The sequence below is a fragment of the Chrysochloris asiatica genome, unplaced genomic scaffold (genome assembly GCF_000296735.1).
Source record: "Chrysochloris asiatica unplaced genomic scaffold, ChrAsi1.0 scaffold00213, whole genome shotgun sequence".
Taxonomy (NCBI): Eukaryota; Metazoa; Chordata; class Mammalia; order Afrosoricida; family Chrysochloridae; genus Chrysochloris; species Chrysochloris asiatica.
The window spans coordinates 2239081-2246859 of NW_006408731.1; the positions used below are offsets into that span (position 1 = coordinate 2239081).

At 42.1% G+C, this 7779-nt stretch overlaps 1 protein-coding gene across 1 annotated transcript in view; it reads right to left on the reverse strand.

Moving 5' to 3' along the window:
- The window catches only part of LOC102825438, a 27952-nt gene that overhangs the window by 9750 nt on the left and 10423 nt on the right, over positions 1-7779 (reverse strand). The gene's annotated exons all lie outside the window — the stretch shown is intronic.

The following is a 7779-nucleotide window of genomic DNA, read 5'->3' on the forward strand; positions in this document are numbered from 1 at the left end:
CCTGGCCTTGAGGCAGATAGGGCAGAAACAAGCCTCACAGGTGGTGTTGACTGTATGGTGTTTACTGTATGGTGAACTCCTGCGGTCACACTGACCCTATTCATTGTTATCTAGTGTTCCTGGGAGCTGACTAATCTACTATTTTTGCTTCTCTACTCCCTGCTTCTGTGGCTCTGTGGGTTAATGTGCCAGACTGCAAAGCCATTTGAACTGCAAGGTCACTGGTTCAAGTTCACCAGCTGCTCCTCGGTATGGGTTGGAACCGACTCAACAGTACTCAACAACTCCCTGCTTCAACAAATTCCTTTAGATAAACCCCAGAGCCAAGAATTTAGCATATATAAACTAGCAGCCATTTCCCTATTGCACTGCAGGCCTGGGAGAATTTATTGTCTCCTGCGGTCCAGCTATATCTGTTTGTTGTGCCAATAAAATTCTCTAAATTGGACATTATAGTGGTTATCATCCTTCTTTGGGATTCGCACCCATAACATTGGAATCACTTTAGTCAGTAGTGGCTTTAATTTCATAATCCAAAGATTCACTTTATGATGTCTATTCTTTGATATCTTTGTTTTTTTCACATACTTAATAATTTTTATATGCATGGGGATCTACAGTCAAATTCTTTTCACTATAAAGAAGTTATCATCAATACTTGTTGTTAGGCACTGTCAAGTCCATACTGACTCATAGTGACCTTATGCACAACAGAACGAAACACTGCCCTGTCTGCACCATGCTCACAATATTTGTCAAGCTTGACCCCATTGCTGCTGCCACTGTGCAAATCCATCTCCTCCTCTTTTTCACTGACCCTCCACTTTACCAAGCATGGTATCCTTTTTTTTTCTTTGTTTTTAATAATAGTTTTTTTTTTTTTAATTGAATGATCAAAATGCAAGAGTGAGAGTTTCCTAACAACAGTGTAATCTGCATGACCTTTCATACTAGCCTTGGGAATCACATAGCATAAAATCTGTCCTACCATCCCAAATTGGCTCATGTTCAAGGAGAGATTGGGTTGACCTATGTGTTGTGGGTTAATGCGCCAAACTGCAAAGCCGTTTGAACTGCAAGGTTGGTGGTTCAAGCTCACCAGCTGTTCCTTGGAAACCCTATACTAGGGTCGCTATGGGTCAGAATCGACTCGACAGCACTTTACAACCATCGACTTGACAGCACTTTACAACAATCTTAATGAGAGGATTACTGTATTAGGTATTTCTGAAAGTATAAATGAGGTTGTTGTTGTTGTTGTTATGCTGTGGAGTCAGTTCCGACTCATAGTGACCCTGTACAGGGTTTCCGAGGCTGTAAATCTTTACAGGAGCAGAAAGCCTCATCTTTCTCCCACGGAACGGCTGGTAGTTTCGAACTGCTGACCTTGTGGTTTGCAGCCCGATTTGTAACCACTACACTACCAGAGCTCCTTTATAAATGAGGTAGTTGCAGTTAAATAAAGATCTGTTTATGAAGCATATCCTTCTTGATAATTCACAGTGGATGGTATTTGCCCTTTCCTTAGTCTAACAAATGAGTGGATATTTATTCTTTGAAAAGAGTAAATCAGCTGTCCTCTTGTCTGGGTAACACATAAAGCAACATTGAGAGCAAGAGCATGGTAGGGAAAAGAAAGGATTATGCAAATGTATATTAAGTAGATGCTGATACTCCCCAGCTTTCTTGCTCCACTTCACTCCTGAAACCCAGGGAACCAGTATTTCTCCTCTAGGCAAGAGAATTGTTTAACTCAGATTTTGACCAGTGATGACCAAATAAAGGGCTCATTTGAGAGGCATCCTACAGCAACACAAACACACCCTTCTTTTTTTTTTGGAAGTTGTTTTGTGAACTGAGTTATCACTTACATGGGAGAACCTCAGTTTGACACCATCATTTCATTGCTGTGCATCATCATTCAACCAGTTTTTGCTTCCATTCCTTGTTATGTTTTGTTTGTTTTGGGGTGGGAGGAGCATGTACACAGGAACACTCAGGAATATATAATAATTTAAACAGCCAAAGGGCACATTCTGCCAGCCTGTGTCTTGGCCGCCAGCATCCAATCCCTCTCTTTCCATGAGTCATGATATCCTTTTCCAGGGACTGGACCCTCTTGATAATACATCCAAAGTATGAGAGACGTGAAGTCTCACCATCTGGCTTCTAAGAAACATTTTTCCAACACAGAGTTGCTCATTCTTCTAGCAGTTCATGGTACCCTCAATATTCTTCTCCAACACCACACTCAAATGCATCAATGCTTCTACCATTTCCTTAGTCATTATCCAACTTTCACAAATTATTAAAAATGTGAAGAAACAAGTATTTCAAAGAATAAATACCATAAAGTTAATAGCATGATCTTTGAACTACAAAATTGAAGCCACAACTGACTAGAGTGACTCCATCTTGAAAGGAGAGAGATCTTTTGGTCTGTACTTTCCTGTAAGTTAATCAGTAGTTAACACCCACCCAAGGGCTATTCCAGGAATAAAGAGGTTACTGAAGCTCCACTATGGATCAGCACAACTTGAGATAAATAAAAAAATAATAAAGTTCTTGGAAGTCTTTGGCTTTCCTCCCCATGCTCATGCCTATGAGGTTACTGAAAATGCCATGGCTTGGGTCAGGTGCACCTTAGTCATCAAATTGACATCTTTGCTCTTCAGCACTTAAAAAATGTCTTGTGTAGCAGATTTGCCTAGTGCAATACGTCCTTTGATTTCTTAATGGCTGCTTCCTTGACTGTTGATAGTGGTGTTGTTGTTAAGTCAATTCCAACACATAGTGACCCTGAACAGGGTTTTCAAGACTGTAAATCCTTACGGGAGCAGAAAGCCTCATCATTCTCCCGTGGAGCAGCTGGTAGTTTCAAACTGCTGACCTTGAGGTTCACAGCCCTATTCATAACCACTATGAGCTCCTTCCAAGCAAAATGATGTGTTTAACAAATTCAATCTTTCCCCCATTTTCATGATATTATTCATTGGTCCAGTTGTGAGGATTTTTGTTTTCTTTACTGTGAGAAATAAATCCCAAACTGGTCCATCTTCAGGTATAAGGAAACAAAGGTCCAAGGAGTTATTAATTGGCCAAGGCATAAATTGTTGTCTAATATAGCACCACAAGAACCCATGCACCTGGAGTATGCATAAACAGGATGAATTAGGGGAGGAGGTGAGACAGGCAGGCCTGCGGAAATAGTCGCTGGCCCCTCATGTCCCCCAGGCTCATAGCTCATTCCTGGAGCAAGGTTCACATTCCAGGAAATAAGCAACAGACCACCTCAGTCTCAGGTGATTACCCAGGCTAATCTCCTGTTCCTGACCCACCTCTGGGAGGGAACAGAGCCCCAACTAATATTTACTTGCTTCCGCTTCTGTAACTACTCGCTTGTATGCTCATACATCCTTCCCCATCATATGTTTGAACCAACTAATCCCAGGTAGCCCCATGAAGCTGTTTGCCCCCTGCTAACCAATCCCTAATGAACTCATGTATGCCCTATTCCCTATAAAATATCCTCACATAGGGAAGACGGGGCTCAGCCTCTGGATACAAATCCACTGAACCACGTGCTAGCACAATAAAGCCCTTCCTTTGTTACAACCCACGTGGCGTTGGCAACTCCTTCAGAGTGACTCCGGTAACAGGGGAAGGGAACATGTTCAAGAAGTAGAAACTTTAAGAATGCAACCATCAAAAGGAAATAGGCAACATCCGGGAGGATCATTCACCCCATAGTACTCAGTCAATGAACAAGGAGGGACGCTTGAGCTAGGAAATAAAAACACTTGTAAAACAGCCATGCGGGTCGCCTGCCCATCTTGTCTTCTGAGTTTGGCACCCGGTTTTGAAAAATTGACTAGCAAAGCCTCACTCTCACTAACATGAGTACAGATTGAATTTCTTGAGCGTTACTTTGTAAACTCATGATAATTTATTGGTGACCTCATATGGGATAAGGTGGTCTGCCCCAATTCTCCCTCTGGAGACCCCTTGGAGTAAGGTCCTAGTCTGGGGTTTATACCTTCCTGCCAGTTACCAAGAGGAATGGAGGCAATATTGGGGTATTGACAATGTTTCTCACATTTACATTGAGGTACAACCCACACTGATGGCTATGGTCTTTGATTTTAATCAGTAAGTATTTTTAAGCGAGGTCAGCACATAAGGTTGTATCATCTGCATGTCACAGGTTGGTTGAGTCTTCCTCCAATCCTGATGCTACGTTCTTCATAAACTCCAGCTTCTTGAATTATTTGCTTAGCATATAGAATAAGTATGGTGAAAGATTACAACAGTGATACACACTTTTCCTGATTTTAAACTATTAAGTGTTTCTTTGTTCTGTTCAAATGACTGTCTTGTAGGAAAAGCTTCCTAATAATGCTGAAAGAGGCCACTGAGAACTCCTAAGGTGTTAAAAAGGGTTATAGCCCCGCCAAAGCACAATATGGTGTCCTGGTGTGGTGCTGTGGGTTAATGTGCTGGACTGCAAGGTTAGTTTGAATGTCAAGGTCAGCAGTTCAAGTTCACCAGTCATGCCTTGGAAACACTATACAAGGTTACTATGAGTTGGAACCCACCCACCCTCCTAATACAATTGTTTTCTCTAAAAGTAATTCTTTAATTAGTAGTCAAATCGGGCCCTGAGGACTATTTCAGGAAGGAATATTGCTGGAAGAAAACAAATCAAACCTCTTTTATAGCCACTGATAGCCACCACCTGGAGAAATTGATAGTGTAAACTGGAGACAGCTTTACTAGGAATGAGGGAGTAGGCCCCTGCCCATAGGACCTAGAAGCCTAGCCCTAAGACCTTGAGAGCCAGGAATGAGGAAGGAGGCCCCAGCCCATAAGACCTTGAGACCTAGGTCACATACAAAGGAAACTAACAGTCTCTTCTGCTTTGTAAAAAGCCGCTGATCTAGAATGAAAAAGTAATACGGTGGTCTCACCATTCAGCCCTATGTTATCCTATATAAGACCAATATGAAAGTTTATATAAAACTGGCATTTAGGATGTTAGTACATCAATGCTCCGCCCGTTCAGGCCTCATCTTCCTGCAACATTTTGATCAACAGGACCTTGAATAAATAGACAACTGAATTCCCTCCAGGCCCCTACCTCATACCTAAAATCCCTAAAAACTCCTCTCCCTTTGTCCACATTGAGACAGATCTGGGAGCTTTTCCACTCTTCTGTTCTCACGAGTATTAATAGTGAATACATTCTTGCTCTAACTCCTGTCTCCGAATATTGGCTCTATTATAGGAAGGAGGTAAAAACCCATTTTTTTCCAGCAACAATACAAGAGCTAAACGTTGTATTTAGTATTTAATATTTTGATAATCATTAGGAATCCTGGTGTGGCACTGTAAAATAGGCAAGCACTAGACCACAAGGTCAGTTTGATCCAAAAGGTTGGTGGTTCAAATTCAGCAGCCACTCGTTAGAAACCCTATATAGGGTTGCTATGAGTCAGAACTGACTCCAACGCACAACATCTTAGAGATTTTAATTCACTTATTCTATTTGCATTTATTAGTACAATAACTCACTTACAATAAATTGTTTAAATTTCTATTTGTGTTCATCATTGCCTAGAATTGTATGTTTTAAAACAACTTCTAGACAATATCCTGCTTGTTTGAGTCCTGGTGTGGCGCTGTGGGCTAATGTGTCGGACTGCAAAGTGAGTGGTTCAAGCTCACCAGCTGCTCCTTGGAAACCCTATACAGGGTCGCTATGGGTTGGAATGGACTCTACAGCACTTAACAACAACAAAAACAATATCCTAATAACTAAACTATGAGCCCTGGTGTGTTAGTGTAGATTAAGCACTAAACGGCTAACCACAAAGGCAGTTTTCCAAACACACCAGACGCTCCTCGGAAACCCTATACAGGATCACTGTGAGTCAAAACTGACTCAAAACCACTAAACAAAATATAGTAAGATACGGTCACATTAAGATCCACTTTGAGCTTTCTTCTCCCCATTTCCCCACCCTTAAACATCGTAGAAGAATTGATGCCTTTGAGTTGTGGTGTTGGAGGAGAATACTGAAAGTGCCATGGACTGCCAAAAGAACCAATAGATCTGTTTTGGAAGAAGTGCAGCCAGAGTGCTCCTTGGAGGCCAGGATGGCTAAGCTTCGTCTCTCCTACTTTGGACATATTGTCCGGAGGAAACAATCGCTGGAGAAGGATGTCATGCTGGGTAGGGTGGAGGGTCAGAGAAAAAGAGCAAGACCCCCAACGAGATGGATCAGCCAGGTGGCATCATTGATGGCATCAAGTGTGGCAGCGGTAGTGAGGTTGGCCCAGGATCGAACATTGTTTCATTCTGCTGTGCATGGGGTCGCTATGAGTCGGTTCCGACTCGATGGCACCTGACAACAACAACAACAACAAACATTACCAAACAACAGTAATAGAGTGTTTCTTTATACACAGTTAAATCAAATTATAAACTTTAAAAGACTTTGTAGAACAGTTATAAACCCAAGACAAGAATTGCCTGGAAGTCTCAGAGGTTTTTTATCTCTGGTTGAAGCCAGAGATAAAAACAATACAAAACAAAACAAAACTCCACCTTTTAAGGAGAGAAGTCATTCGCATTAATCTTGGTCTATCCATTCTTTTAGGTTAATCAGTAGTTAGCGCCCACCCTGCGGGCCATTCTTAGAATAAAGAAGTTCCAGAAACCTCAGAGGTAGGACAACTTGAGATAAGCAGAATAAAGTGCCTGAAAGTGCAGGAACCTTGACCCCATGCCCCAAATTCCTACAAATCCTTTCCCCCCTTTCTCCTATGCATCTAAATAACTGGCTTTCCTTAAGGCAGGCAGAAGAGCCACCATTTTGCTGTATCATAGCCAGAGACTCTCCTATTCCTTTAGTTGGAATCTGAGTCTCTTTCCTAATCACAGACATTGCTTGCTTTTCTCTAAAAGGTTGTTGTTGGTGTGTGCCATCAAGTCTCCAAAACAATAAAAACCTGTTGCATGTGAGTCAATTCTGACTTGTTACATGCCGTTGTGTTGTTACAGGCATTGCCAACCATATCTCAGCCTTCACAAGAGGGCTCTTGCCTTCTACAGATTGAGAATAGTCAGGTGAGGCAGACTTTCCATTCAAGCAAAAGTTTATTGTAGGAAAGAGACTTACAAGCAGAGACAGGGAAAGCTTAATGTAAGGTTTAACTCCACCTCCTTGAACAATGGCTTTGCTGGGGTTGGAAAGGTTTCCGGTAAGGAAAAGACATCATGTTTATTCATAAGGATAGGTGGGGAATTCAGGGAAATGACCCGTTGAGGAGGGGTCATATTAATTGGGTGCTTAAGCAGCATTTCTTCAAGATGGATTCCATTGCAAAGACCTCTGATAGGAGCAGACAGAACTTATTCTGGGATGTTGAGCACGAGTGGTTCTTTGAGACTCTAACTCAGACTTCTCCCAGGAGCTAGCATTCTCTTTTGCCCCAGTAGAAGGTTTGTCCCTTAAAGTTATGCTTGTTATTGTTAAGTACCGTCGAGTCAATTCGAACTCATAGCGACCCTGCAGTGGGTTTCCGAGGCTGTAAATCTTTAAGGGAGCAGAACGCCTCATTTTCCTCCCGTGGAACTGCTGGTAGTTTCGAACTGCTGACCTTGAAGCTGGCAGCCCTTGAAGCTGGTTGTGCTTGTTGTTGTTAAGTGCCATTGAGTCTATTCCAATCCATAGCGACCCTATAGGGTTTCCAAGGAGTAGCTGGTAAGCTTGAACC